The 6,235-nt window shown below is 37.5% G+C and overlaps 1 pseudogene across 1 annotated transcript; it reads left to right on the top strand.

Annotated features, from left to right (window-relative positions):
- Positions 1–1,025: 1,025 nt before the first annotated feature.
- On the top strand, positions 1,026–5,822 carry LOC308415840 (lipid droplet-associated hydrolase-like; annotated as a pseudogene). Its single transcript has 3 exons — positions 1,026–1,523; positions 3,011–3,316; positions 5,764–5,822. The product of its transcript is annotated as a lipid droplet-associated hydrolase-like (transcript).
- The last annotated feature ends 413 nt before the right edge of the window (positions 5,823–6,235 follow it).

Genomic DNA, 6,235 nt, shown 5'->3' with positions numbered 1-6,235 from the left:
TAACTGTCCTAATAACAGAGATTTGTGTCTTTGACATCAAATTTATTTCTGCAAATATATCTTGATGCTCTTTTTGTTTTAATGTTAAATCATAGTGTTATGATTTTAAGACCTAAAGGCCGCTGAACGTATAGCCCCTGTACTGGCTGGTTTTGTGTCAACTTGACACAGCTGGAGTTATCACAGAGAAAGGAGCCGCAGTTGAGGAAATGCCTCCATGAGATCCAGCTGTAAGGCATTTTCTCAACTAGTGATCAAGGGGGAAGGACCCAGCCCATTGTGGGTGGTGCCATTTCTGGGCTGGTAGACCTGAGAGCTATAAGAAAGCAGACTGAGCAAGCCAGAGGAAGCAAGCCAGTAAGTAACATCCCTCCATGGCCTCTGCATCAGCTTCTGCTTCCTGACCTGCTTTATTTTCAGTCCTCACTTCCTTTGTTGATGAACAGCAGTGTGGAAGTGTAAGCTGAATAAACCCTTTCCTCACCAACTTGCTTCTTGGTCATGATGTTTTGTGCAGGAATAGAAACCCTGACTAGGACAGTCCCTAATGTATATAAGCTAATTGAAGTATTAGTAAAAGAACAGTTCTGACCAAATTTTACACCATCCCAGGCAATAACGGCTCCATCACCAACTCTCCTGGAGGAAAGGAAAAAAGCAAGTTGTTAATTGATGGATGATTGTATTTGTAGCAGAATTACTATATTTTTAAATGTAGTCATGCAGTTCTTGACTGTTATAAATGTAGATTTAATGGGCTTTTTTTCTTTTAATGATATTTTTATGCATATGTTTACCATTATACATTCTATATTTTATACAATGATACTGGACAATTGACTACTGGGGCTGCAACTATTATTCTTTAAATATATTCAATTTGTCTTTAGCAACCCCACCACACCAGCTTTATAAATTTACTTATATTTTCTATATTAGAAAAATTATAAGGTGGGAATTGTGGTTGTGGTGAAGGTTTGCCAAGATGTTCACTGACAACCCAGAAACCTTGTGGATGGGCAGAAATGGCCTCAGAATTTGAGAGACAAGTCACTGTGCATGAGGAATTCTTTCTCTGTGGTGAAGTTGAAACCCAGATTATTAAATATGGGCCCTGGACTAACATCTTTGATAAACAAGATGTCAACAAGCCAAAACAGCTTATCTTCATCATTCTTGGAAATGCATGCCCTGCCTTCTTTTATGTGCTCTTTGCAAAGGCCTGTACTCTTTGTTAGAGAGCCGCTTCCCTGTGTGAATCATCTGTCATGCTGGGTTTTCCTTGACTCCCAAAGACAAGAAGATTCTTGCCACACCACAGGAGCCAAATGCTCAAGAAATTGAGGACATCTGTGGTCTGAGTGGTCAAATGGAACATAAAATATTCTTTCTGAGAGCTCATGTGCCAAAAGATATGAAACTTATATTCACTGGCCATTTCATTGGCAGCTATATTGCTCATCATGTGATGAACTACATCCCCGAGTTGCCAGTCATTCACACTTCTCTGCTGTTTCCAACTAGTCTTTTAATTAAACTACTTTATTTTTAAAAAGAGAGGTAAATGTACAGATTTTAAAAGCATTTTTGCATAAAACTATATGAATATATTTTGTAGTACTTCATTTTTAAAATATTTAATAGTATGTATTGAAATCTTACTAGTTACAATGAGCATAAAGTACATGTAAAACAAAATGTAACATGGAAATAGTGAAAGTTTTCTTGGTGTGTAAAGATGAAACATAATGATTTTTAAATATCAAGAATTGCCACAAGGCTACATTCTTAGCTCTCAAATTATTAATGACTGTATGTCCAGGTGTACCACACTATGAGAGGGTGCTATACACTTATTTTTTTTTTCCTAAGAAGGATTGAGGCTTTCACTTTTTGGCATTTTTTTTTTGACGTTTCTTGGGTATTCAGAGCTTTCTGGAGCTAGTATCCAAGTATCAGTGACTGCATATTATGTCTGTACTTTTGTGACTGGGTTATCTCACTCGGGATGATATTCTCTAGATGCAGCCATTTTCTTAAGAATTTCATAAAGTCATTGTTTCTAATAGCTGAGTAGTACTACATTGTGTAAACGTATCACAATTTCTGTATCCATTCATCTACTGAAGGACATCTGGTTTCTCTCCAGCTTCTGTCTATAAGGCTGCTATGAACATGGTGGAGCATCTTTGGGGTATATGCTCAGAAGTGAAATAACTGGGTCTTCAGGTAGTACTATGTCCAATTTTCTGAGGAACCACCAAACTGATTTCTAGAGTGGTTGTACCAGCCTACAACCCCACCAACAGTGAAGGAGCATTTCTCTTTCTCCACATCTGCATCCTTGTCAGCATCTGGTGTCATCTGAGTTTTTGTTCTTAGCCATTCTGACTGGTGTGAGGTGGAATCTCAGAGTTGTTTTGATTTTCATTTCCCTGATGACTAAGGATATCGAACATTTCCTTAGTTGCTTCTCAGCCATTCGATATTCCTCAGTTGAGAATTCTTTGTTTAGCTCTGTACCCCATTTTTTAACTGGACTATTTGATTCTCTGGAGTCTAACTTGTTGAGTTCTTTGTATATATTTAATATTAGACCTCTATTAGATGTGGGATTGGTAAAGATCCTTTTCCAGTCTGTTGGCTGCCATTTTGTTTTCTTGATTGTGTCCTTAGTCTTACAAAAACTTTGCAATCTCATGCAGTCCCATTTATCGATTCTTGATCTTAGAGCATAAGCCAATGGTGTTCTGTTCAGGAAATATTCCCCTGTGCTTATGTCTTCTAAGCTCGTCCCTCTTTCTTTTCTAATAGTTTTAGTGCACCTGGTTTTAATGTGGAGGTCTTTGATCCACTTGCACTTGAGCTTTGTACAAGGAGATAAGAAGGGATTGATTTGCATTCTTCTGCATGCTGAGTGTTAGTTGAGCAAACAGCATCTGTTGAAGATGCTGTCCTTTTTCCATTGAATGTTTTCAGTTCCTTTGTCAAAGATCAAGTGTGTTTCCAGCTATTGATCAAATGTCTGAATCACTCAGTGGCAAGTTTCCCACTCCATTATTGTGCTGGCCTCAATACATGCTCTATGCTACCGGTTACTTAAGTTTTAAGCCATGTCCTGAAATAATAAAGTCCTTCTTAATCCAAAAATCCATGGGAAAAATGAGCTTTAAGTCTGAACTTCCTTTGATGAACGTTCTTCAACCATTCTGCCTTGCTAATGCTGCCTACCTCTGCAGCCAAAAAATGATCTATGTGGTAAAGAGAGATGATGAAATCATAAAGGAACATTTACCTAAGCTTATGTTTTACTATGGTAAAACAGATGGCTGGTGTCCATTAAAGTTCTCTGAAGACATAAAGAAAAATTTTTCAGAAGGCAATATTCACCTCCATGAGAAAGGAATACTATATGTTTTTTATTTTAACCAGGAGATGACTACCATAGTCCCTGACTGGATCAATAATAGAGTGTCCCAAAACTAAGTACTGACCCAAGGGGGGAAAAGCATCTACAGCCAACTCAAGGAAGCTGTATGTGTGCTCTGCTTAGGAGTAAATGTTTAATTTTAGAGCTTGAGAGAAAAATTGAGACCCTCTTGGCTTACAGATTATGATCTCCCATGACTTGTGTTAAAACTAAAGTGAACACAGCTGATGACTCATTCCATGGGCAGCAATGAGCAGAGGATGCTGCTGGTGCACCCTGGGAAAACCCAGTTCAGGGGAAAATCAGTTCAGACATCATACAGTCCTGGCTTGATCTTTATTATCAGCATGATTTTCATGATACATCTGCAGTAAACCAAAAATCAAGTTTGCCTGACACTCATCAACTAACCAGACAGAGTTGCTGCAGGATCCCGACTCTATTCTACCATAGAATAGCCAATAGGCTCCTCCTGATCCCTGAAGTACCAGGTCCCTACAGGCTACTCTAGAGCAAGAAGGGAGGGATGAAGTGTCCACACCAGATTTGTACGGGCACAGGATTTCTTGCCAGTGTGATTCCTCCAGTGATGCTCCATGGACAGGAAGCAGTGAGCCACTCTAGCCATCCATGATGCCAATAGTTACCTTGTGACTCTTCCCTTCTGAAAAATCTCCTAGAACATAATTTTTGGAAAGGTGTTTTAAATTTTTAAGTAAAACATTAGCATGGGTTCATTCCCCATTTGCCTAAAGTTTATTGATTGGAAAGAAATGATTTTGTGAATGAACAGAACACCACGAGCCATTTGATTTGTATTACTTCACTTCTGAGAGCATCAAAGTCTAGTAAAAAAGAAACATATTTCTGGCTGAGAATCGAAGGACTGCTTCTTTCCAAACATACTGAACAGCTATGCTTCCTTACCTTAATTGACTGAATCCTGAGATCTTGGGGGCCAGAGATCTGTAGTGACAGTTGAACAATTGGAAGCATTCCATTTTCTTGCAGAAAAAAGCTCTTGTAACAGTATTATTCCTCAAGGGTAGTGAGATGCTCCTTCCTAAAGGCACTGATGAAAGATTCGGTTCTGGTGTGCTGCCAGCTCAGTGGTGAGAGAGGAGTAAGTTCTCATCATTTGGAATGGATTCTGCATAGGAGATCAACATCTCAGAGGAGAAAAACTAAGTCAGACAGGGAGTGCTCTTAGTCAAGGAAGACACGGATGTCTGCACAAGGAGGCCTCCTGGAGAGCTTACCTAGGAAGCCATGATTCATGCTTAGAGTGCCTTGCTTATAGAACAGACTTGATCAGTAGTGGGAATCAATTCATAGAAACAAACCTTGGTAAATCAGACCTACTGGAACAAAAGAATAGCATTCGTAGATCTCTCTTAGAAATTATTTTACATTATTCTTTGTTTTCTAAATCCTGCTTAAAAGGCCCTGTTTCCTCATCATCACCAAATGATATTTTATAATAAATGTCTCACCCTCAGTCAAAAAAAAAAAGAAAGAAAAATTATGTCTAAAAATAACAGCCTCATGTCTCTTCCTTGGCAACCTACACATACTAATTATTTTTTCCTTTCTTGTTTGTTGATTTTTATTATGTGTCTTTTCAATATACTAGCAGGGCCATATGGTTCTTATAGTCTGCTAATACTGCGATTTCTGTTGATAAAATTTTCTGATTTTGATTAACCCTTACAATCCTGGAATAAATCTACCTAACCATGTTACATTATTTTAAATTTAGGTTGATATTTAAAAGTTATTTATCTTATTTAGTATTATGAAAACCCCCAAACCACAGCTAATATAAGATTAGTCTATAATTTTTCATATATCTATAAAATAAATTAAGCAATTTTTCTCATTTTAAATTTTCTGATATTGCTTGAGAATATGAAGTATGGGTTTTCCTAATAACCATTTGTAAAACTTTTTAACCTGGGATTTTGGTGATAGATTTGGTGATACATAGATATCAAGTTCTTTTGAGAGTAATGTGCTTATGCCTTTTATTTTCTTTTGAATAAATTTTGTGTTTATAAGTGTATGTTCTTTAATTTATGGTATAAATTCATTGATTTAACTTATCATTTCTTTTCTTGATATCTTTTATCTACTCTTTCACAATTTAATATATGTATGCAATGTTTTAATCCTATCCACCTCCAATTTTCTCCTCTACTACCCCTGGAATACCCACCCCTCAACACATTTTCCTCCTACCTTTCTGTCTTTCATATTTTTTTCTGTAGTCCACTGAGTCCAAATAGTGCTGCCTGCTAATTTTGATTGAACTTATTGTTTTAACTTTGTTGTAGATCTTGTGAGCCACAGTTGTTCTGAGTGCATGAGTACAATGGCCACCTCATGTCCATAAGACAGGCATTTCATTGCACTCCTCCCCATTATCCAGCTCTTACATTCTTTCCACTACTTCTGAGATGGTCTCTGAGCCTTAGGGGTTGGGAAGGTTGATACAAGTGTCTCATTTAAGACTAAATACCTAGTCACTTGTTCTTAGCACATTGAGCAGATATGACTCTCCATTTAACTCTACCTACCATATAAAAGATGTTTCTTTGGGCTGGAGAGATGACTCAGAAGTTAAGAGCACTGGCTGTTCTTCCAGAGGACCAATGTTCAATTCTCAGCATCCATATGATAGCTCCAGTTCCCAGAAATCTGACAGCCTCACACAAGCATACATGTAGGCAAAACACCCATCACATAAAATAAAAATAATTAAATGTTTTCTTCATTTTTATTGGATATTCTCTGTTTCAAATGTTT

This window comes from Micromys minutus, assembly GCF_963924665.1.
Source record: "Micromys minutus genome assembly, chromosome: X".
In the NCBI taxonomy this organism is placed as follows: Eukaryota; Metazoa; Chordata; class Mammalia; order Rodentia; family Muridae; genus Micromys; species Micromys minutus.
The sequence above is the reverse complement of the archived record's forward strand: the minus strand, read 5'-3'. Positions and strand labels throughout refer to the sequence as shown.